Below are 26,440 nucleotides of genomic sequence, written 5' to 3' on the forward strand. Positions count from 1 at the left end.
TCTACTGTATTTATGTTGATGTTTATGTATTTACATGTTTCTGTGATCTGTAAAAATATTTTTTCTTGTTGAAAAAAATTCTGTGTTTTTGGCTCATTTTTTCAAAGGTAAACATAACACAAAGGAGGCAGCACAGTTCGTTATGATTTGTATGCTTCACCCTAGAAATTATCAAAAAGAGTTAGGACCATATCGAAGAAGCTGTGAGACCTTAAAACAGACAGCAGAGCAGGCCACGATCTTCATTCTAGATTGTAGCCTTACAAACCTCACCCTAAGCTCCTCCAATACTGCCTGAGGCTGCCTGACTGATAGGCCAGAAATTAGGAAACCTGGCTTTAAAGTTCTAAATGCATTCACCTGCATAGTAAAATGCATGATGTCTCTCAGGTGAAAGGAAACACTAACAAAGCCAATAATAAGGCAAAAGGAGTTTCCAAACAGGTAATGCAGAAGCAAAGAAAGTCCCAATATAGAAATGCAAAGAAGAATCCAGAAAACAGACCATAAAAATTTGAGAACACCAGGAATCAAACAATAAACATATTACTCACTATTACTCATTCACAGTATCAGTGTACCACTGACTTTTGCTACCTCCACTCTGACCTAAATGGCCAGAGTGAAGACATAGATGTGGTAGTGTCAGGATGGCCCTGCCTCTTGGGGTACCACCCACAAAACACGAGGGACACAGGAGAACTTAGTTTCACACATGGAAACATAATACATAACTAGAACACTATCACATAAAATAAATAACTGCAATAAACATATAAAATTCTGTAAACTGGACATAAAAGACACAAAAAAAGAAACATAAACAGAGTTTAGAAAACACAAACAGAGAATAGCAGATACATAATATATATGAATTGACTCTAAAAAGCAGTTGTGGAAAAGCCTAATTAAAAAAATGGGTTTTTAGTAGTTTTTTTTTAATGTTCTATGGTATTAACTTGGAGACTATTGGTAAAGCATTCCAGATTTTTGGTGTATAAAAGAAAAAGGGCTGCCTAACCACTTCTTATTTGCTTAGCTGTTGGGATGACAAACAAACCAGTGTTTGAGGATCTAAGATAATGGCTGGGAAAATACGGGGACAGGCACTACAAAATACAGATAGATAGATAGATAGATAGATAGATAGATAGATAGATAGATAGATAGATAGATAGATAGATAGATAGATAGATAGATAGATAGATAGATAGATAGATAGATAGATAGATAGATAGATAGATAGATAGATAGATAGATAGATAGATAGATAGATACTTTATTAATCCCAAGGGGAAAATATAAGAGGAAGCAAGATTATTCAGTGCTTTATATACCATTAATGGTATTTTAAAATGTTCCATTGAAGAATTTGTTGGCTAAAGGTACTTAATGATAGTGTGTCAGAGAGAGGGTTATTCTTTTCATCATTCTAAGTAGGGCAGCATTGTTCTCTTTCTGCCTTGCATAGTGAACAGCAAGGTGATATTCCTATGCCACTGTTGCAAGGAGGGGAGGGTGCAGAGAAATACATGCAGACAATAAGACAAGGATGATAGTATTAAATAGCATGATACTGTATGTACTGTACATACTGCAAAACAGAGTTATACAGATATACAAAATATAAAGGTTATGTGTAATAGCCTTCTGTTTTGTCTCCATTCTCTCCTTCCCACTACCTCCAGTGGATTTAGAGTACATCTCATAACGTTGGCTGCCTGCTCAGTTAGCTTATTAATTCATTGGGCTTCTCTTGAAGAGATAATGTTGGCTATCACAGAGTTGTAAAAGATGTAAAGGATGTCATTACCCACATTAAAGGAACACAGTCTGCTAAAGAAAAAGGTTCTGCTCTCCTCTTTCTTATATAGTTCTCCTGTGTTACTAGACCAGTATCTCTGATGTGGACCCCAAGTTCTTGTTGCACTGCACATACACTCCTTGAATACTAACGAAAGTCAATAAGCAGTTAATATTGATGATGTTGAAGAGCAGACAATTCTCTTTACACCAAGAAACCAAGTTTTCCACCTGGTTCCTATATTGTGTCTTTATCCCACTCTCATTATACCCCATTACTGTATTGGACACTCATTAGAGAAGTACCATGCAAGTACCATGACCTGGTGTTATATTTACAGTCCGAAGTGTACAGGGTGGACACAAAAAGGAAACAGGACTGTTTCTTGAATTACTCTAGTGTTACTTACCTTAGAAACTGTGGTCTGCTATAAGGATAAAAAAAAATCATCTCAGCAGTGCTGAAAGCTTTGACCAGATGTGAATAAGCCTTGTGGAGCAGACTGATAATTGCATCTCCCACTCCAATCTTTTGGCCAATGTGTCCAAGCTGTCTTTCACAAAAGGACTCGAATACTCCAAGACCAACCTCTCAATGATGTGTAATAAGGACCATTGGTTTGTAGTCATTAGGTGAAATCATCTGCCTTTTTGGAACTGGAACAATACAGGATATTATCCACAGCAGTGACATTTTACGGAGCCTTAGTAACAGACTAAACAAGTAATAGAAGATACTACAAAGTTTCTTTGCAGAGGCCTTAGATACTCAAGGACTAACTCCAAATGGATTTGTAGCCTCCTTAGTGTTCTCTACACTTAGTTATCATTTATGGAGAACCCATAGTGATGGTAAGAAGTGGACTCATCACTGGTTTACCAGTTGAAGCTATGGGGTAAACTTAGGGTTGCCAGATTAGAAAATTAGAAATATAGGACACTCTTAAAATCTCTCTCTATATTACTATATATATAAATTTACACACCCAGACCAATATATTATATAAAAGTAGAGACATAAGTTAAAAACATAAAGCACGTATTTTAATGGGTTCTGAGGAAAACAAAAGTAAAATCATTTGAAAATTATTTAATACAAGCTAAAAAAAATTCTGTAAAAGTGAAATCATTTGAAAATATGTATTTAATACAGACAACAGAGAAATATTATTATTTAATACAGGCAGTTAGAAAAAAAGTGGGCCGTGGCAAATAGTAACAACACACTTGGATGGCACTGCATGTTGCAATGCTGATACAGAACTGCACAGCAGCGCAGCTGGAGAGCAAAACAGTAACAGTGTCACTGTCCTCAGCCAACCATAGCAACTGAACAAGTTACAAACAGGCAGCAAACACTAGTTTCCTCGTTACATTTGGGATATTTTCATCAAGAGAATCTGAAAAAAGAAAGTATAATTACTGTACTTATAAAGTTACAACTAAGTACTGTAAGAAGGTAGTAAAAATATATTTTTTTATTACGAAATTTGAAAATGAACTAAATACGGGACATTTGGATGTCCCTGAAAGGTCAGTAAGGGACAGGGGACAAAATTATCAAATATGGGACATGTCCCGTATATAAGGGACGTCTGGCAAATCCATCCGTTCTCTCTCTCCTTTCTAACTTTAAACTAATTGTGCACACCTGGCTTTTTTCCAATAGAACTACAGACAGTTTCTCAAATCAGAAACCATAGTACTAATTCATTATCACACATATTCAATGTTTCCCTTGGGAATCAAAAGCCACTCTTTCTAGCTAAGCAAAATAATCTGAATCTGGCTTTGACTTTCAGCTTTTCCAGTATACACTACACTTCTGCCCAGCATAACAAGACTTTCAGTCTTAAGATTTTACCATAAATGTTTCAGCTGAAAAGGTTAAAGCATCTCCTATACAGCTTGTAATATCAATGTATTTTACATTAAAAAGTTGTTAAAATTGTTTATACTCAGTGACTCACTATTATATCATTCTTGTAAGAAGCTTTTGAAGCATAGTCACTCATACCTAGCCTTATGAACAGTCAGTGCAGGGAAATTCCAATTTGGCAAAAAAACTCTATCTGGACAAGTTTAAATAAAAAACATATCTATGCTACCGGTCAGTGAACTTAAAAAACTTTTTTTCTGTGAAATTTTTTGTGGTTCTAAAAAAGTTTTTTGGTTGGAGTATGACACCAGAGAATTGATTGGTTATATTATTATGGTAACATCTTTCCACTCAAACTATGTTGAATTTTGTTACCATTGTATGTTGTGTTTACCGTATTGCCATTTCAGAGCTGGGTTGCTATGACATCATGCTCCATTGTTAGAGGAGCTTTAAAAACTGGTGTATTAATTCTAAAAGATGTCTTAGTATTCTGAATGCTGGTTTAGGGTTTTTATGGACAAAGACAAGGTTTACAATTTGGTATAAATATTTTGGTCTTTGCATCCAAAACCTTTTCTGGTTATGGTCCTTGTTAGCCTTGTAATGCACATTTATGTTCTGGCTTCTAAATACATGCTTGTGACCCACCATTTGTTGTGAATTAATTTTGTTCTTTTAGTTTTCCTTATATTATTAATGGACGTTTTCTATTTTTGATGGTCTTTTTGGAGGTTTTGTTACTTCAGTAGTTGCAGCCTTAATGTAAATTACAAAAAAGTTTAAAATAGACATCTTTGGGTGCTATTTTCTATCTGAGTTTGCAAATATATTCCACAAAGGCTTTATCACGTTCACTTGGCTTTTCTAAACTCATTACAACTTTTTGGCTAGGGCTTTTGACTGCAATTTCTGCTAATTGCTTAGGTAGGTTTGGACGAGCATTTTGATTTCTAAGTTATAATCTTTGCATGTTAAATGCAACATCTTGTTTCTTGATCCTCTACATAAAATCTGCCTCTCTTTTTTGAGACAGCAAACCATTGTTACTATTCTCTTAGCAGTACAATATAAACCAATAATTGATGTAGTTATTAATACATGTAACTGGTATATGTTATTAAATTTTTGTAATATATGTTTTAAAATATTTAACATATTTAAGAATATATGCCAAAACTCTGAGTTGTCAGGCATACTGTACCATTGAATGGTTGACTATTGTAATTTTACGAAGACCAAATTTGGTTTGATTTGTCAAAATTGAGGGGTTTTATGGAAAGCTTGCCTAATTCAGATAATTCTTCATGCTTCAACTAGGTATGAATGTCTCATTTGGCTTTAGACATATACAGATAGTCATAACATTTTATGAAGGATTCATTTGTGATCTTAAAATACGTAGGCCTAACCTTGGCTCAGGTAGCTATGTACTGTAGGCTTGTAGAACCAGCGCCTGACAATATGATATTTGTAATATTTTTGTTTAATTTTCCAAATCTGATTGCAAAACTGTTTTCAGAAAATATAATTGTTCATCTCATCATATTTAACTTTTAAGATAATTTTTATAGTCAGAGTGTTTCAAGTTTTTTTTTTTTTGTAAGAGTTCTTAGGGAAGTAAAAACTTCAGATTAATATTATTCAACTATTACTGCTTATCCAAAATTTTCATAATTACCATAAACCTTCTACTAAAGAACAACCCAAAATGTCTAGGGTATCATCTACTCTATCTCACTATTCTAAAAAAAAAATCTTTGGGTGGGAGACTAGGGAGATGAGATGTGATCTTCTTGGAGGACAATTTGAAGTCCTGCGAGAGACACATTAACTTGCTCCCAGCTCTTAAAACAACGACAAGCGACAAGCAAAACATGCAGCTCACCAGCAGCAGAAACCCAGTAGATGATCCGACCGCTTCTCCTTGCGCGTGTTCAGCCACCCTAATCCCCCACCCCCCTTCACAACGTGAGCAGCAGAGATGCGAAGTAGCAAAAGGACAGCTGCTGTACAGGATTTAAAATGATTGACGGGCAGTGCGACAGCAGCAGCAGAAAGCCAGCAGATGATCCGACAGCATCTCCTTAGCATGCGTTCAGCCAGCCCCCCCCCCGCTTCACAATACGAGCAGCGTTATACTTCCTGCGAAAAAGAGATTTAACCACACCCAGGGCCGGAAATAAAGGACAAGTATTGTTTATACAATGTCACGCGAGACAAGGCAGTGAGACATCATTTAAAACAAGTCCACGGACATATAACCTAGCAGTTGTTGGATTGCTCTTGGCAGGCATGCTTCATGTGATCCCAGCTCTTAAATCAACGAGAAGCGACAAGCAAAACATGCAGCTCACCAGCAGGAGAAAACCAGCAGATGATCCGACCACTTTTCCTTAGCGTGCGTTCAGCCAACCTAACCTCCCCCCAAATCCCCCCTCTCCCCCTTCACAACACGAGTGACAGAGACATGAAGTGGCAAAAGGACAGCTGCTGTACAGGCTTTGAAATGATCGGGCAGCGAGACAAGCAGAACACACAGCTTGCCAGCAGCAGAAAGACAGCAGATGATCTGACGGCATCTCCTTAGCGTGGGTTCTGCCGCACCCCCTTCACAACGCGAGCAGCATTGTACGTCCTGCGAGAAAGAGATGTAACCACGCCTGGGGCAGAAAATAAAGGACAAGTATTGTTTTTACAAAAGTTTTAAAGTAAAAGTGAAAATAATGCATATGTAACAATTCCCATGAAAATAACAATCTCTTTAAATTGTATATCCGGTAAACCAAACCCTGAGTTTGGTATCATTCTTTTCTTATTCTGTTTTTAAATTATAAACTAAAAAATATTAAGAACTCACGTCCAGCGTGATAGGACTTTGTAGCAAAAGATTTAACCACGCCAAGGGCCGGAAATAAAAGACAGAGTAGGACAGCTGCTGTACAGGCTTTTAAATGTTAGAAGTGCTGCACAAGATGCAGATCATGCAGCACAGCAGCAGCAGAAAGCCAGCAGCTGATCGAGCAAAGAGGAGGTAAAAAAAACAGTATTTGCTTCCCATTGTATCACCGTTTAAGAGGGGGTTTAAGAGGAGCGACCGCGTATCCTTGGGGTGCGTTCAGCCCCCCTCTTCACAACGTGAGCAGCACAGATGTGAAGTGGCTGGCGAGTGAAGTGACCAGGGGGGAACCCCTTAGTTATTCATTAAATGTTAAAATTTTTTCTAACACTGTTACCAAAATTGACTGATATGCAGCTATCAAAGGATGATCATGATTATACTGTTAAAGTAAAAAACTATCATGAGTACAAGTTCTTTTTTTAACATACAATACTTAATAGTCATCAAGACAGTAAAAAAAATAATTCCAGTTGCAGACAAATGCATCCATTCCATCCATCCATTTTCCAACCCGCTGAATCTGAAGACAGGGTCACGGGGGTCTGCTGGAGCCAATCCCAGCCAACACAGGGCACAAGGCAGGAACCAATCCCGGGCAGGGTGCCAACCCACCACAGGACACACACAAACACACACCCAGCACACACTAGGGCCAATTTAGAATTACCAATGCACCTAACCTGCATGTCTTTGGACTGTGGGAGGAAACTGGAGCGCCCGGAGGAAACCCACGCAGACACGGGGAGAACATGCAAACTCCACGCAGGGAGGACCCGGGAAGCGAACCCAGGTCCCCAGGTCTCCCTACTGCGAGGCAGCAGCGCTACCCACTGCGACACCATGCTGCCCCAGACAAATGCATTCCTAATTAATCCATGATCATGATTGTTTCTAAAAGAGATATTTTAAACTGTTCAGATAAGAGGCCTTTTGCTTGTAGTCTGAGGTCCTCCTAAGTTAAGCTGAAGAGCAGCACATGCTGGAGAAGTTGAAATATAAAACAGGAATTTAGAGGTTTTTTATTTATTTTTTTTTTTTATTATTTTATACTCTTGCTTACTTAGTTGGGGATCTCAGAGAATCAACCTTGAGTTTCTAATAACAATGTCTAAAGCATTCACCATGTTGCAAGAAAGCACAAAAGATAATTGTTGTGAACAGGAGTCAGGAACAAAGCAAAAATGAGTTGAGGACTCCAAATATAACTATACAGCAGGCCAGGACCCTCACTGGCAAGCCCAGGAGTTACTCACCCCAGTCTAGCTTTCCCCATAAAACTACCAACAGGCATCAGCCTGGTTAAGTCCAGAACTGGCCTAACAGCTCAAAATACAACTAAATATTGCAAAGTACTGTATATCAAAATGACCTTCAGTGGAGGGAGATAACCATAAAGCCCTGGCTTGAAGTCTATATGAAGAATAAATATTAGCAGAATTGAAAAATATAACTGAAATGTTCAAAAGGGCAAAAAGAAGCTGCCTAAAAGGCAATCCAAATAAAATAAGTCCCAAAACATCATCCACAAGCAAAATCCAATAACAGAAGTGAAAAACGTCCATAAACCAGAAATGAGAAATGTATCTCATATAATGATTCCTAAAAACCATAATGAACCACTGGCTCATAATGACCATAAATGTTTCGACTAAAGCACAACCCAACAAACCCAAGGTATCATTATTCACTAACATATAAAGACAGAGAGAGGACCCAGCATTGGTTATTGTCAGAGTGGCCCTTGCTTTGCTTGTGAACACACAACCTACAAGTAAAAAAGACATGTAAAAGTGGAATGTTACTATTTTTGCTTGGACTAAATGAAGAGATAAAGTACCTAGCTATGATTCTGTGTAACTTCCTATATTTGCATTTAATGATTTTAATGCAAATAAATATAATGTACAAGTAAAAGCTTAAAATGCAATGTCTTTATCTAAGTATAACTAGTGAACTAGATTGTTCATTCTTTGTCTAGTTGCAGTCCCTTAAGGGCTCAACATTACGCTTGTCCTCCATTGATAATGAAACTGAGTTGAAATGAAGGTTTGGTAATAAAAGGCAGTCCCAGTCAGCAAGCAGCCTGCATTAAAGGTCCCTAGGGTTGAAAATATAGACAATGATACAGGTAAGAGGTTACAGGTGACAGTGATGTGGCTGTTTTTCAAATTTCTTCCTATTTCTGATATAAGAGGTTTGTTGGTTCCTTACGTGTTAGGTGATCTAATAAGATAAAATATATGTGGGGAATGGAAGCACTGTGTAAGATGGTGGAGGCTGAGTGAGACAGAGAGCTCAGCTGACATTTTCAGGAAGCGCTTCACTTCTAGTATTTAGACTATCTGCTTGACCTGAGGTTGAGGAGCCTTCTTTGGTTCAGACCAATAAGAATTTGCTTTAGAGAGCTGCTGTAAATCAGACGTTGGCAGGTTTGTGACTGGCCACAACAGTGCAAATCTGAGAATTGTGATGGCTCAGGGTGTGTGTGAGTCCATGGCAAAACAACATGGCTTCTCAAATTTCAGTTCAAAGCCATAGATGATTCATTGCTCCACTGCCAAAATGCAATTTATTTTATTTCTGCTTAATCTGAAGTTTACTACACATAAGTCTTTCTACATGTCATAGACTTTCCCAGGGAGACTAAAGAATGTGATTCCTCAAAAACTGAAGCACACCCTCTTGTTCACTTTCCAACAGTCACATCCCCTTTTCTACACAACACTAAACACTTGTGTTAGCCATCTTAAGAGTGTCCAGTTCTTTCAGATTTTAATCAATATTGTGACATCAGCTACACAAATGAAGCCAGTCCTTTCAAATGCTTCTAGGACTGGCTTTTCCAAGGAGGACATATCAGTTGTTTTTTCATAGTTTTTCAAAGAGCTCTTTCATCCTTGAGGATATCTGTATTTAAGGTCAATGTTTCCTTACCCATGCTGAGAACAGCTAGAATGATGAACTGGTGACCTTCCATAGTTGTCACATGGTTTGTAAGAACCACTTTGAAACCATCTAACGGTCTAAATCCTTCTCAGACAAAGGCCTTTGTTGTGCCTATGTTGCAATGGGCACCTTCTTGGTCTGCTCTCGGTCAGATCTGAAGACCATTTTACCAACATTGCACAGAAGTCTTTTTTCAACTTGGCAGCTTTTCTTGTCAATAGTGTCCAAAAACAGGTCTAGAGTTGCAGATATTACCCACGTTGTTTACAGTTACACCAATACTAAAATGTTAAATTCATTTTAGTATTGTTATTGTTTAGCATGTGGAAGGGATGGTGTGCAGCAATAATCCTTCAGGATATGACATATGTTTCTGATTACCCAATTTAAGAGAAGGTACTAAACAAAAAAAAAATCCAAAAATAAGACACTCATGATGGCTAAAAACATATTGCAACGAAATTTTGCCTGGAACATGGATACTAGGAACACTCTTGGTTTGACGGTATGAGTGGGATCCAGGAAAGGTTATTTTGATTTGAAAAATAAAAACAGCAGAAACACTATGATTTGGTTATGACATGACAAGCTTTGCACACCTGTGTTTGGGGATTTTCTGACAATCTTCTCCGCAGATCCTCTCAAGCTCTGTCGGTTTGGCTGGATACTGTTAGTGGACAGCTATTTTCAGGACTCTCCAGAATTGTATAATTGGGTAAAAGTCCGAGCTCTGGTTGGGCACCTCAAGAATTTTCTAGAGCTGTCTCTGAATCACTCCTGTGTTGTCTTTGCTTTGTGCTTAGGGTCACTGGCCTGTTGGAAGTTGACCATTTGGCTCAGCCTGGGGTTCAGAGCGCTTAGAAGCAGGTTTACATTATGGATATTTTTGTACTTTATTTTTGTGATTAGAAGCCTAAATTAAGTGATGCAAGATGATAAGGTAAATAATATATATTTACAGTATAAATATGGCATGCTATATAATTGAAAAAATATAAACCATTCTCCCCAAACAGCAATTTGCACTAAGTATGACTTTTTACGCTGTGACACTGTCTCCAAGTCTTTTAAACAGGCAAGTTCACATTAGTGGTAGCTAATCCCCACTCCTTTAACACACTCCTTGCTGTTCATCAGTACATTCATCTCACAGAGATGCCCTTTCTCCTTGATTTCAAGCCCCAGGGGCAAATGTGGTTTTAAAGTTTATGAAAATCATCATCAGACTGAGACAGAAAACTCCAAGGGCCCTCTTGATTTAAGTGACCGTAAACTGTTCTTTGGGGCTATCTTGTCAGTCCTTGTTTTGAATTTAATTTTCATAGGATTGCCTCCAAGTGCAGTTTCTTTATTACCATGCATGGTAAAACAATTAGCCATCCTTAGTGATGACCTCATCTAGCAAACGTTCAGTGCTCTGCAAATGCTGAAACATTAGCTGATGTGATCGGATGCACTTTAAAATATGAATGCCTACATTTCCACTTTCATGACACACATTTATAACTGAAGTGTTAACATTAACCCCAACCTTTGTGCAATGAGCCTTTTTATTGTACATTAATATACTAAATACTGCTTCCACTTATAGTGTAATCAAGCAGTATGTTCTCCTGCATGTATAATAACAGGATAATCATTAATGATAAGTTAGCTCTGATGATTAAGAGTGTTTTAGTCTCTGACTAAAGATAATGCCTGTTTTCCACTCACTGCACTGTCCTGATCCATCAAGTTATTTAGTGGGTAGATGATAACCAACATCATATTGTTTCTGCTGTAACTAAATGAATATCTGGTAAGAGCCTTTACTTACAAGCCTTATTGTTTTGGTAAATAGTATCATATTGAATTGCAAATTGAGTTTGAAGCATGGAGCAGCCAGTAATATACTCCGTTTGTAGAAATAGTAAATTCTGTAAAATACTATGTTGAAGATGTTAATTGTATTTATTAATATTTTGTCTTGATCATTCTATATTTTAGATTGACTCCAAGTGAATAATTATTATAGGCTTGCTTCAATATTTAGTACAGTCATCCATTACCATTAAGAACAACTATCATTATTAAAATTTAACTTAATTGTGACGGATGAATGGATCGATGGATGTTTAGAAACTTTGCATTGTTAATTCATTTTTCCATAATATGCTACTCCAAAACATGTGTTAGTTTGAGATAACAGAACTCACAGATGAGTGAAGAGAACCCACCTAAGGCAGGGTATTATCTCAACATAACACACTGCTGCACATAATGTGCTGTTTAATTAAAGAATGGACCTCAGGAGCTACCAGTGCTTATGCTGGGCTAAGACTAAAAAATTAATTTGTCCTGAGTATTCAGATTTTTTTCCTTACCAAGTACTGTATGTTTTGTTGCCAGAAGCTACAGGTCAATCCTGTGAACTAAAAAAATAATAATTTTCTACCCACTGATTGCAATTTCTGTAATTACAAATTGAGAGAAAAAAAAGAAGCTTAGGTAGATAAGGCTTTGATGAAGTAAAAAAGTGTTTTGGTGTTTTAAGGAAGCAGGCTTCACTCTGTGTTGTAATTTAAGTCAGAAAGCAGTTTATCAATACATGTGGTTATCTGGGGAGTAGCAGCACTTCAGCAGTAGCAGCTTCAGTATTGACCTTTACTCAAATACAACAATAAATATATAAATATTAAGTATGCAAAACTATAATCAACCAACAGATTATCAGGTGATGTGATAAATATGATTGACAATTCATACTTATTAGAACAAACTGTATTTTTAAAACATCAATAATTTCAGAGATAAACAGTCTAAAGATTGTGCAATCCTTGGGGTATCAGACAGAAAATGTCTAACACTTTTGTGTTTCAAAACATCCCACAGAACAGTGAAGCTTTAAATTTTTGTCTTGAATATTTCTGGATGACATAGTGCCTCAAACGAGGGTGATCATATATTTCAATACACTTCCATAGGTACAGAAAACTTGAAAATAGTTTGTGTGTCTTAGTTAAACATAAATAGTCTCTTATATATTCAGTACAACTCGCAAGACTGCAATGCACTGAATTAAAAACTTCTTATACAGCATCTTAAGCATCACATATGATTTGATGTCAAAACTGTGCTGTTTCATAATGAATGCAGATAAATTTCCATTGCAAGACTGCACTACAAATTTGGTCATTAATTCAGTGAATTTTTATGCAAATGAAAGCTTTTAAAGAACACACTTAAAATACCCATTAAAATAATACAACACATTTTGTGGAAAAATTATTTAAGTTTGATCCAAAGATTACATTCATTAATGACGCAGAAGGTTACAATCAAGTCACAATGAAATAGGAGTAGTAATTACAATAAAGTTTGAACATGAAAAGAATACAAATGTCACAAACTGTTTCTAAAGTAGCAGTATTTTTATCAGCTCTTTGGTACATTATTCAGTTATTTGTGGCAAAAAGACATAATGCTGCCACATCATAACAAACCTCAGTTTCTTTATTGCTTTGATAAGAATACAGCTGAACAGGGGAAATATGGTCATAAAAGGAGGCCATCACCTTCTTTGTGCTGTGTAGGTGGCTCTGCCAACAATTGCTCTAACCTTTTCAACAGACATATTTCAGGTAAAACGCTTAAGCCTGAAAGTCTTGTCATGCTGAACAGAAGTGCAGTGCATTCTGGAAAAGATTAAGGCGTATTTTACATAGTTAGAAGTTCACACAGGACTTTAAAATGTTTTATATGGCCAGTCTGTTTGCAGCTTTGAGTGGCTTCTAGAATTGAACTTGACTTGGAGATAAAGACTTAGTACCATTTCTGTATTTTGAGAAACTGTCTACCCTTCTAATAGAAAGAAAGCCAGGTGTGTGTGCTTTATTTGAGCAAGATGGGGGAGAGAGAAACAGTGGCTGCTTTTAATTATACTTTTTAACAAAAAAGAGTTCTCTCAGTTCAGTTGGTGCTTGTTGCAAAAATTGAGTTTTCTGTTGCTATTTTGACACATTTGGAAAAATGGACATAATCAAGGAGCTTCTCAGCTGAATATGGACACTTACAGTAAATTGAGCTTACTTGACACTTGAAAAAAAACAGAAGTTGACATGGAAATTATATTTATTATAATTAGTCATTTTCCCAGTAAGGTGAGTGACTTTATTAAACTGCAGCAGGTTCTTTTATTTTTGACTGTAATTTTGACTTTTGCCCTTATATTTTCTAAATGGTTGTTTTTCCTTTGATGTATATAACCTTGCGTTTTCTTACCATGTGAATGTCTTCTAGGTGAGATGCTGCCAAGTGTGCAAATCAAGGTATTAGTTTAAAGTCAAATATGTGACTCTATAGCCTCACTGGGATGCTAACACAGTATAGTGCAGACAGATACTGGACAGCAAGATGTATGCATGAACCACACAAAAAAAAAAATACTTAACAAGATTTTTGGAATTACCGGCAGGTTGTTTCTTTCATTTTTTTTCAGATGATCCACCATTTGTTTCAGGTACAAGCCTTGCGCATAATATTCCACATTTACTGGCCAGTGTTTTAAAGGTGGCGCCAAAGCTAAGCACAGTCGAGGGTGCATGGGAAAGTCGAAAGACGGCAATAGGGGAGTCCATTTTGGATTAATAGTGTAGATGTACTGTAATGTTTCTGTTTGTGTCTTATATACCTAACCTCAAGGTTACTATTTTTTTTTAAATTTTATTATTTAGTGTTTAATTATGTGTATTTTTCTGATGGATACTTTGATTTTTGCTCGAACTGTATGATTCCCCTGGCAAGCCCGAAAAGAATCTCTCTATGTTTAGGCAAGCTGACCAGGTGAACTGAGAAGACATTTGTTTTGTCTTGGTAGAGTAATATATATTGCTCTACTTTCCCCTATTGTATTATTAATATGTAGCCTTAGAATGCCTAATCTCACAGACTTACCACTGTTTATAAGGTATTATAGGGCTGAAACAGAGTCCAATTTTGTTTTATTTTAAGGCTGCTAACACCCTTACATGAACTAAAAGTGAACTTGTATATATCAGGGTAATATACAGTAAACTGTGGTTTACTTATTCTATTTTTCTTCTTTGCATTATCATAATTAGATTTATTTTGTCATGGGATTGTATTTTTTTTTATGCAACCATTTACATCAGCAACTATTTTGTTTTTCTCTATCATGGAATAATAAAATTAAATTTTTTTGAATATTTCCCCCTCTTGTGCCTCTCTTATTGCCCCCACAGTCCTGGTCAGTCCCGAAGTACTAGCAGGCCATCTGCTTTAGTAGACGGTTTGTGACAATATAATTATGTATATATCTCTGGCAAGATATATTTCCTTTCACTTTTACATTAAGGATATATAATCTGTAACTAAGGAATTGGGCAATGTGGGACATGCCACCTGAGAATAAATGAAGACTGCATGAACCCACCCAGGTTGTGTAATTCTTTGTATTACTTAGATTTGCTGCTGTTGTATATTATACTAATAAATAATTTTAAGTAAAAGCTTAAAGCCAATGTCTATGTCCAATTATTGATTACTAGCATAGCTGAGAGACTGGATTGATCACCCCTGTTTATTTTTGTGGAAAACCAAAATACTATGATCAGTACTGAGACTTGTTTTTTCTTGTTATTAATTTATTTTTAGCTCTAAATTTATCAGAAACAAGTATTGTCTTTCTTAAGTTTTGTTGTTCACATAGTTATGTAAGGGCATACAGTCAAGAGCATTAATGGCAGAGTCAACACTGTGAAAAACAAGCTAGAATCAAAACTGGAAATTTAAAAAACAGTATCAGAAAGAACTTTGGTCAAAAGAACACTGCTAGAAGTCAAAAACAAGAATTCACTATGAGTCTTTTAAAGCGCATATCCACATTTTTGGACACTGCATGAAATGCGGCAATTTAAAGGTCTTCTGTAATGTAATGACAGATAATTTCTGTCCATTTTCCATCTGCCAATATTAAGTACCTTGCCAAAGATTTTAGCAAATAGTGGTCCATTTACATTTGGTTGAATATTATTGGAATGTTTCCTCTGTTTTACACTGATTTTTGGATTGAGAATTTATTATTTATTATTTTTTCCTCATAAAGTTTCTATAACATAAATGCTTGTGTATATGATAAATGTAACTGTATTAAACTGGAACTGCATTAAATCCTCTGCTACCTGGGTGTGTAATACTATATGTATATTTTTTCAGTAATTGTTCCAAAAACACACTAAATGTGTTTATTCCAGCAACATATAACATTTCTAAATACACTTTGTTTTAAATGTATCGACAAGTGTTGAAAAAAAAATTACTAGAAGCTAAAACAATAAAAAATATTCTGTAAACACGTATGTACCATTCAAGGTAATAGACTAACAACAATCATCAGGTAGTGAGTTAAGGCAGAAACCGTGTTACTTAAAATCCTCCATTTACATGCATGAGTCCCCTTGGCTCTGCTTTTTCAAAATAGTCCAGAGTCAAACATGATCATCTGCTGCCATGTCTCACAAGCATTGTGGGGAACTTTATAATTTCAAAAGTAACTTAGCTACATTATTCATTATTTATTTAAAAAGTAACTAAATATGGTGTATAGTTCCTTATTATAAAATATTGTGCTTTACAAACAATGTGTTATTTTTTAAATACTTTTTCTGCTATTGTATGAAAAAGGTGTACATTCTGCTGGCCAGCATTTATTATTAAATCCTATGTATACACATGTTTTATACATATCTATGTATGTACAGTATGTTAATGAAACTGATCAAAAACACAGCTAATTTGACAATTTTCTCGTGCTTCATAAACACAGTTAGTCCTTCCTGTTCTATTAAGTAAAGAACACCCATCACCCTTTTTACATCCCACCACTGAATTGCTAACCATTTGTGATATAAAAACTACCTGCTGCGTCACCCAATCACACTATTTCAAAGAATCTAAAACAAATAGCTGGATGAAAACTAAACTGACAATTTATTTATGGGTTTCTGATAGTGGATTGCATGCAGCACTCACTTATTTGGTTGGTTGTGGCATTAAACCCTGCAAAGGGTGTAATGGTATGTTTATTTCTTGCTATACACCATGTGCTGCCTGGATAATAACAATGCAGGTATTTTTACTTCAAGAAAATAAGTATGGCATTAAGTTACTCCTTACTTTAAAAAGTAATTGGTCCAAGTACCGTGCATTATCATCAACATGTTACTGCTCCTGAGGTTGTGTTGATGAGTTTAGCACTGTAAGTTCAGCACAACAACATCAATTTAGCGATTTCTGAACTATTATTTCAACCAGGAGAAGCAATAATGAGAGCACTCAAGCATTTATGTTGTGGGTTCATCTACCTGTTTCATCTGAAAGCACAATGGACATACACAGACTTCAAAATAATTAAATGTAACCCAGTTAAGAATTTAAATGGTCAAAAAACTGGGTTACTCTCTGAGAAATCTCTGTGTGTTAACCTGGTTTCTCAGAGACCAAATATCCTGGTTTCTCTAACTAAAATAAAGGTTTACATGACATTTTAGAAACCAGGTTTATTAAAGTGTATGTAAAAGCACTGATGGGCTCCACATTAGTCTCAAGCATCCTCTGAAAAAATAAAGAATTCTTAGTGAATTCTATGATGATGAACTGCTCAGGCCCTGATGCAGCACCATATGTTACAGTTGTTATCAGGTTCTTCTGGTCAAATGCTGTCTTTGGTTTTCACCAAACATGTCTTAAGGTAGTATGGCCAAATAATTGTATCTTTGCCTTGCCTTCGCAAGTCCAGGTGTTTGCAAAGGTGTTCATGGACAAGCTTTAGTTCTTACCCTGATATTCTTTCTGAACAGTAAAGATTTAATCTTGGCACACTTCCCATTTAGATCTCATTTATGCAGCCTCTTCCTAATGGTACACTCATGCTCATTGCCATCAACAGTGGCAAAAGATACCTGTAGGTCCTGTGAGGAAATATTGGTGTTCTTGGGGACATTTTGCAGCATCTTTAATTACACTCTCAGGCTGAACTTGCTGGGGCAAACTGATCTGGAAAAGTTGGTAGTTGTTTAAAATCTTCTCCACTTGTAGCTTATCTTCCAGACAGTGAAATTATTGTTTTCCAATTGATTTGAGAAATTTGTTTTTAATCCTGTCCCAGACTCACATGCATCTATAACCTTCTTTCTGAAGGCCTCACAGAGTTCTGTATAGGAGATATTTTAAACTGTTCAGGTAATAGAACTTTTGGCATCTTAGTTTGAGTTCTTATCAAGGTGAACAAAGTGCAGTGCATGTTAGGTTAATGTGGAACACTAAGTAGGACTTTTGATTTTATTTTTTATTATTATTTTATACTTTTGTTAACTTATCTGGGACTCTCAGTGAACTGACCTTGATATCAAAATTGAGGCAGTTCCAGGTGCTATAAGAAGCTGCAACATGTAATCCCAGCATGCTGCAGTACCATTGTGTCCTGTTTGGGTGGTGGGGAGCTCATACTCCTCCTTCTTTCAGTGCTGTTTTAAAACTGTCAGTTATCTTTCTTCTGCTACCTGTATGTTTGATTTATTTGAAAACACAACCTCCAAGAAAAGAAGACACCTGGGAGTAGAATGATCATCATCACCTTACTACTTTCACTCAGACTTGAATAAAGATTTAAAGCACACAGGTTGTATTATCTTATATATATATATGTCTATGCATGGAAGTGTGTGTGTGTCTGTCTGTCAAGCCTGGAAGTGTGAGGCTACAGCATGACGGTCAAAGAAAGCGACTCTGTCGCCAAAGTGAAACCACAGAGAAAAGAAAAACTCACTTTGCCGCTAATACGAGCACATTGGCAAAACAAAACCCTCAAGGAGAGAGAACCTTATTTAGCTGCTAATGCACAACCGATGCGATTGATTGATTGAAGTGCCAGAATTCATGGTTTCTAGGAGCCCAGGCTTTTTATAGCATGGGCTTACACAGATAGTTCTGTTTAGTGTCATATTTGCTGTCATTGGTTTTAATGGAAATATATGCTACATAAAAGGTGAAATATTAAAAATAAATGCCTTTGTCCAATTATTATAACCAACAAACTGAGGGGTTTGATTGTCTATTCCTTGTCTCGCTCACTGCTTCTAGACAGAATTCTGTATTGGTGCTAAAACTGGGTTGAAGTAAAGGTTTGAAAATAAAAGACAGTCCCAGTCAGCAAGCAGCCTGTCATTAGAGGTACTTATGGTTGAATATGCTAGGTATAATTTGGACAGTGAGACAGGTAAGACATTAAAGGGTCAAAAGTAACAGGTATGTACAGTACATACAGTAGTTGGTTTTCACATTTCTTCCCATCCTCATTAAGAAAAGCAACTAATATGTTAGGTTGTACCTTTTGTGTTAGGTGATCACCATAAAAAAGCTCTTTCAATCAAGGCATGGTGATAATACACTTCTGCAACAAAGAGAAAATGTGTGAGGTTTCAGATGAAACAGGCTCTTGCTACATCCTCTCCAGTGATGTTTGAATCATTTGTACTTAAATTAAAATCAGATTCTAATGTTAGATATTTGAGACAGTGATAAATGTAAGGTTGTTCTTATTTTTTCCATATGAGACATTTGCATTTATTTATTTAAATTATACAAAGGATTACAAAACATGGCATTATGTTTGTTATATTAATTTTACCTACAGATCCTGTTAAAATTAAGGTCAAATCTTGATATGTCTGCATACTGTATGTTTTCTTACATGACTGGAATACTAAACTGCAATTTTGTGGCGGACAGCCAGCAGCTCATCCCGGTCGGGACACCCCTGTGATGGAAGGATGGGGGAAGGCAGCTTTTTCAGGACACTGCCTCCCCGAAAATGCTGGATTGGCAACTCCCCTGCAGTGTAGCGGTGCCTTGGATTCCCACAGGGCATCCTAGGACTTGGAGTCCAGTTTCTTAGCCCTGTTGGGTGCCAATGTGCCGTCAGAGGGAGCTGTGAAAGGACCTGAGGAGTCGTGCTTCCTTTGCAGCCTGGAAGTGCTTGGAAGTAATGAGGACAGAAGGCCCACAGTACTTCCGGGCTGATTAAAGAGTTGGGATTCTCCATCTGACCCAGAAGTGCAGGCAAGTCACAGGGACGGAAGAACAGAAGCACTTCCAGGTCAAGGACTATATAAAGGACTGTTGGGAACCCAGCAAGTGAACCGGAGTTGGGAGGGAGTGAGACAGAGCTGGCTGGGAGGTGTGGAGGAGAATTTAGTGATTAGTTGTGCTGATTTATTGCTGTTTATTGTGGTGGAGGTGCTTTGGGGCACAATACAAAGAAGAAGAAAGAAAATAAATATCTTCTTGGTGATTTTATTCTGTGTCCTGCGTACTGTCTGTTGGGTAAAGGTGGGCAACAGTGACACTTAGCGTCCACTCTATTATAATTTATTTTAATTAATTTTTTTATTTAATTTATACGTGCCTCACAACCTCACAAATCACGCCAGAGACAAATCTACAAAAGTAAGCTAAGTCACAGTCTGGTAAATGCAATACCATGTGCCACAAGACGGTCTTAATTGCAGACTTACCTAAAATGAGAAAATTCAGTGACAAAACGATTCTGAATGGATATTTTTGCTGATATGCTCTTCATTAGATTTTGTCTCAGGCAGACTATAAAAGTTTATGACACCTAAAGTATTTATCAGAACCATGATTTTCCTGCAGAAAAATACTATTAAACTAGTCAGGTATATTTTCACCTTTAAAATTTCAAAGCATGTCAAAATTAGATCTATCAATCGATAGATAAACTGCAATAACTTTCCTTTAACACTTTCTTTTAATAGCAAGAGAGATAATTTAACTGAATATTGCTAAAAACTATCAAGATAAGAAAGGATAAATCAAGTAACTAAAGACATTATATATTAACAAAAAACAATAAAACAAAACCCTCAGCTGTGCACTGGAGATGTATATTTTAACATCCACCATTTTTTGCCTTTCATTCTTTCTATCTCATTATGTTTGAGTGTAATATATAAAATATATGTTTGGCTGGATAATTGAATAAGTCTATGTAGTTTTTCACCGAGGGAATAAGAGAATCATTGGCTTTAAATGGCATTCAGTACATGCAGAGGGTCACCTCTGAGTGCCATCCTGGGCGATGTCTCACCAATGAGTAAGAGGACTGTCACTTGGTGAACTCAATGCCTATAATTCTGAGGCCATGGCCCCAGTTTCTTTTATTAGCACATTATTTAGACCAGTCTTGAGTTTGGTAAGCAGAAACATAACACAAGATGAGTTGTATGTTGCAGTGTCTACATAGTACTATCCTGGATGATGTCTCATCAGTGGACAATAGGATTATGACTTAGTGAGTACAGTATCTATGTCTTGAGGCCATAGCCTCAGCTACTTTGTAAGCACACTATTTGCTGTTTGTTTGATTGGAGGTGTTGCAACCATTTAGAAACGAACATTTGATTCGTGTTATATTGGGGCCTGACCTTCCCCCCTGACAATATAATCTAGGTTCACTCTAACACACCTCCTCTATCTAGAATCATAGGATTCTGGTTTCTTTGGGGACAACCAAAAACCAGGGATGTCCCTAAATTTTAAACATTTGAACACCATTAAATGAGTCTGGGCACCAGTTAACTAGCCAACAAGTGTAGAGACATAGCATGTATAAGACCATATCAGAACATGGCTTATGTATTGCCACGCCATTATGGTCCTTTTCTGGTGTAATTTTATTTCTTCTTCTTAACAATATTGATGGCATTCTTTTCTAGTTAGGTGACTTTTGAGATTTGCCTCTGTTTTGTATCACCTTATAATCACTGTATTAAAAAGGAATGCAAGCTTCCTGAGAATTAGGACCCTTTCAAATAGTATTCTAATATTTTCTAAGGAGCAAACATCTCCCCTACCACTCAAAGAGAAAAATGCAACTTTTTATGTTAATTTCTTATACTTTCCAGGAATGAAGGCTGAAAACACATAATTCTTTTGAAGTTCATTATGTGCTACTAAATTAAAATGGAACTAATGTTGTAAGCATAAAGTAGGATTCTAACGGTACTGCCATGGTTTCATTCCTGGCTGCAGGTGTCTAACGACCTTCTTCCAGCAGCACTTCCTGGTGTGGAGGAAGTGCTGCCAAACAGGGCTAGCAAACGTCCAGGCACCCCCTGGCGATGGCCACAGGCCCCAGCAGGGTTAAGTTTCCATGCTCTAAACCTATGGCCCTGGTGCAAGCCAAGAGCGCTGCCCTCTATCAGTCTGGGTGAGAAAATGTCCTGAAAAAGCTTTCTCCCCGGTCCTTCCATTGTCAGGGTGTCCCAGCCGGGTAAGGGTCCCGGCTGTCCACCGCAACGGTATATTCTGTTTACTAAGATTTAAGCCGGCGAAGCATTGTAGTACTTTATACAGTTTCATCTCTTTCAATATATTTAGTGCTTCTACTCAGTCTATCTGTTAACTGGGATTTTCAAAACAATATGCAAAAGGAAAAGGGTCTAAATTCCAAGATCTAATACTATAATCTTCTTCTTTTTCTTCTTCTTTCAGCAGCTCCCATTAAGGGTTGCCACAGCAGATCATCTTCTTCCATATCTTTCTGTCCTCTGCATCTTGTTCTGTTACACCCATCACCTGCATGTCCTCTCTCACCACATCCATAAACCTTCGCTTAGGCATTCTTCTTTTCCTCTTCCCTGGCAGCTCTATCCTCAGCATCCTGCTTCCAATATACCCAGCATCTCTCCTCTGCACATGTCCAAACCAACGCAATCTCGCCTCTCTGACTTGCTCTCCCAACCATCCAACTTGAGCTGACCCTTTAATGTACTCATTTCTAATCCTATCCATCCTTGTCACGACCAGTGCAAATCTTAGCATCTTAAACTCTGCTATCTCCAGCTTTGTCTCCTGCTTTCTGGTCACTGCCGCCATCTCCAACCCATATAACATAGGTGGCCTCACTACCGTCCTGTAGACCTTCCCTTTCACTCTTGCTGATACCCGTCTGTCACAAATCACTCCTGACACTCTTCTCCACCCATTCTACCCTGCCTGCACTCTCTTTTTCACCTCTCTTCCACAATCCCTTACTCTGTACTGTTGATCCCAAGTATTTAAACTCATCCACCTTCACCAACTCTACTCCCTGCATCCTCACCATTCCACTGACCTCCCTCTCATTTACACACATGTATTCTGTCTTGTTCCTACTGACTTTCATTCCTCTCCTCTCTAGAGCATATCTCTACCTCTCCAGGGTCTCCTCAACCTGCTCCCTATTATCGCTACAGATCACAATGTCATCAGCAAACATCATAGTCCACAGGGACTCCTGTTTAATCTCGTCTGTCAACCTGTCCATCACCATTGCAAATAAGAAAGGGGTCAGAGCCGATCCTTGATGTAATCCCACCTTCAACTTAAATGCATCCGTCACTCCTACCGCAAACCTCACCACTGTCACACTTCCCTCGTACATATCCTGTACAACTCTTACGTACTTCTCTGCCACTCCCGACTTCCTCATACAATACCACAGCTCCTCTCGAGGCACCCTGTCATATGCTTTCTCCAGGTCCACAAAGACACAATGCATCTCCTTCTGGCCTTCTCTAAACTTCTCCATCAACATCCTCAGAGCAAACATTGCATCTGTGGTGCTCTTTCTTGGCATGAAACCATAATGCTGCTCACTAATCATCACCTCACTTCTTAACCTAGCTTACTCTTTCCCATAACTTCATGCTGTGGCTCATCAATTTTATTCCCCTGTAGTTACTGCAGTCCTGCACATCCCCCTTATTCTTAAATATCGGCACCAGTACACTTCTTCTCCACTCCTCAGGCATTTTCTCACTTTCCAAGAATCCATTAAACAATCTGGTTAAAAACTCCACTGCCATCTCTCCTAAACACTTCCATGCTTCCACAGGTATGTTATCTGGACCAATGGCCTTTCCATTTTTCATCCTCTTCATAGATGTCCTTACTTCCTCCTTACTAATCCATTGCACTTCCTGATTCACTATCTCCACATCATCCAACCTCTTCTCTCTCTCTTGTTCTCCTCATTCATCAGCCTCTCAAAGTACTCTTTCCATCTGCTCTACACAATCTCCTCGCTTGTGTGTACGTTTCCATCTTTATCCTTTATTACCCTAACCTGCTGCACATCTTTCTCAGCACGGTCCCTCTGTCTAGCCAATCGGTACAGGTCCTTTTCTCCCTCCTTAGTGTCCAACCTCTCATACAACTCATCATACGCCTTTTCTTTAGCCTTCGCCACCTCTCTCTTCACCTTGCGCCTTATCTCCTTGTACTCTTGTCTACTTTCTGCATCACACTGACTGTTCCACTTCTTCTTTGCCATCCTCTTCCTCTGTATACTCTCCTGTATTTCCCCATTCCACCACCAGGTTTCCTTTTCCTCCTTTATCTTTCCAGATGTCACACCAAGCACCCGTCTTGCAGTCACCCTTACTACATCTGCTGTAGTTTCCCAGCTGTCTGGTAATTCTTCACTACCACCCAGTGCCTGTCTCCCCTCCTCCCTAAACTCAACCTTGCAGTCTTCCTTTTCAATTTCCACCATTTGATGAAAAAGTGGGCTTTTTTCAAAGTAAGGCTGGCATAATTTAAATTGATGGGCAGACCCCCATTTAGGTAAGCTTTATTTTTAATTTTAATAAGTAAAATAAAATATTGAACATCATTTAGTCACTGTGGAATATGCAGCAGTGAAGGGTTCTTATAAAATTACCAAGTGAGCTAGCAATGTGTCAAAGACTAGCACATTACAAAAATATCTTTGGACAGGTTTCATCCAGGCTTTCTAAAAGTGCATTTATAGAGTGAGGTCTATTGAAATTCTGAAAGCCTCCAAGAATATAGTAACTGAAGCGTATACATTGAAGACAAAGCCCAAATATGTGGCCAAGGAATATTGATGATCGGTGGCAACTCTCACAAGTACAGTACAATCAAATCATGGGTAGATGTAATTGAATCTGAGCTTAGACAGGTGTCTGTAGTTTTCATTTTTAAAATGGAGTAGTGCACATATACCACAAAATGAAGACAAATGTAATCTTTTAAATGGGCTGCTTCATTCATTTTCTTTAGTGTTCATTATAGTTGTCAATAGAATTTGGAAATAATTTCTTTTTGTATAATTTTTTTGGAAGCAATAAATCTAAATTAATTAAATTGTTGTAGTTTTGGAACCTGAGTTATATTGGAATGGCTGCTTATTGTTAGTTGTAATGTTCAACAGAGAAAGAATGTATGTCTTTTTTATTTATCCAAGAGGAAGCCAAAACTAAAGGGAATCTATAAAATAGCAAGCTTTTTCTTGTAGGGTTCACTTTAAAGGAGATAATTGTTAGGTCTTTGCATATTTTGCTGTTCTGCACGTGGCTTGAAATGAGAGGACACTCATTATAAATCTGAAAAAACATTATGGGGTAGCAGGACCAGTGACTGAGTATTAAGGGTGCTGGTCATGCTTTCACTCCCTCTCCTCCTATGTTTTGCCATTTAGGACATTTTTTCATTTTTTCTGCATTTCATTTTCAAGGCATCATCCATTATGAATACCTAGTTGATGGCTTTTATTACCTTTTCTGTGTACTTTTTGTCTTTTTTTTTCTGATTTTCTTTTGTCTTCTGATTAATAAGATGCCCATGCTATTGTGGTATCATTATTGTCAGTAATGTTATGCATGTGTATTTGAGGGACATACAGTAAGTATGCCTATATACTATATAGTAGCGATACAGCAATATTTATGCTGATGTATATTTTTAGTGTTGTATATAAAATACTCTTCTGTTGTTGAAAACTTATGTCCTGGCTTTCATAACATTTAGGAAGGAAATAATATTATTACAGCCTGTATATTCAGTAAGAAAGCTGACAAAGAGGATGCAAGGAGGTTCTTGTTTATTGAATTACTCAGAGATCCAAACTACCAGACTAACAGACACACACAACTATGTAGAGCAGTTTGATCATACACATTATAACTCAAAAACACGGCATTTCCAAGTAATAGCCTTTAAACGTTGTCTTATACATTACATTAGTCTTGTTTTCTCAATTAAGCATTTTGTTGATGGCACTAGAATATATAAAATATCATTTGGTTGATTGTTTTTTGTACATTTTATGATCAAACTTTTATAGTCTTCTTTCTAGTACTCTTGAATGAGGATATGTGTGATAATGTGGTAATTGGAGCTCTTTCCATTTTTTAAAAATGTGCAATGTTTTAAATATTTCTAAATATTAAACATTTACTCCATTAGTTTTGCTACTGCAGAACTTTTCAAATACTACAGTGACCTCAGTCCACAAAATTGAAAGAAAACACATTATGTGGTTCTGCCAATTCCTTGTATTGTTTCTTTGGCTTTTAACAAGATCAGTGTGTCTCTATCCTTGCTGAGAAAACCTTGGTGAACTTCTATCTACCACTCTCGAGTTGTCCTATGGACTGCTAGAGTCTTTTCAAAGCCATGTTTGCTCAAGCCGGTGTAATTGTCACCTCCGTGTCCTATTATCACCTCTTTCTTAAATCCAAAACATCTTTAGGTAATATTACATTAAAGCCATTCTTGATTGCAATCATTACTAGCACTAGCTACCTTTTGCAGCTACCTACACTTATTATGCTTTTATCAGGGTCAATTCTGAATCCATGTCCTCCGATACAAAAAAGTTCTTCTAGAGTCAATCTTGGACTGCACACTATTTAAGTCCCTGTCATGCCAAAGGATATACAGTATGCCCTGACTGTCTTGCAAGAGTAATGTGTACTCCAGTCAGTAGTAAAGCCTGTGTGTTGCCATTTAAAGTAGGAGAGGAAGAACTACTCAGACACAACAGG

This window comes from Erpetoichthys calabaricus, chromosome 5 (assembly GCF_900747795.2).
Source record: "Erpetoichthys calabaricus chromosome 5, fErpCal1.3, whole genome shotgun sequence".
Taxonomy (NCBI): Eukaryota; Metazoa; Chordata; class Cladistia; order Polypteriformes; family Polypteridae; genus Erpetoichthys; species Erpetoichthys calabaricus.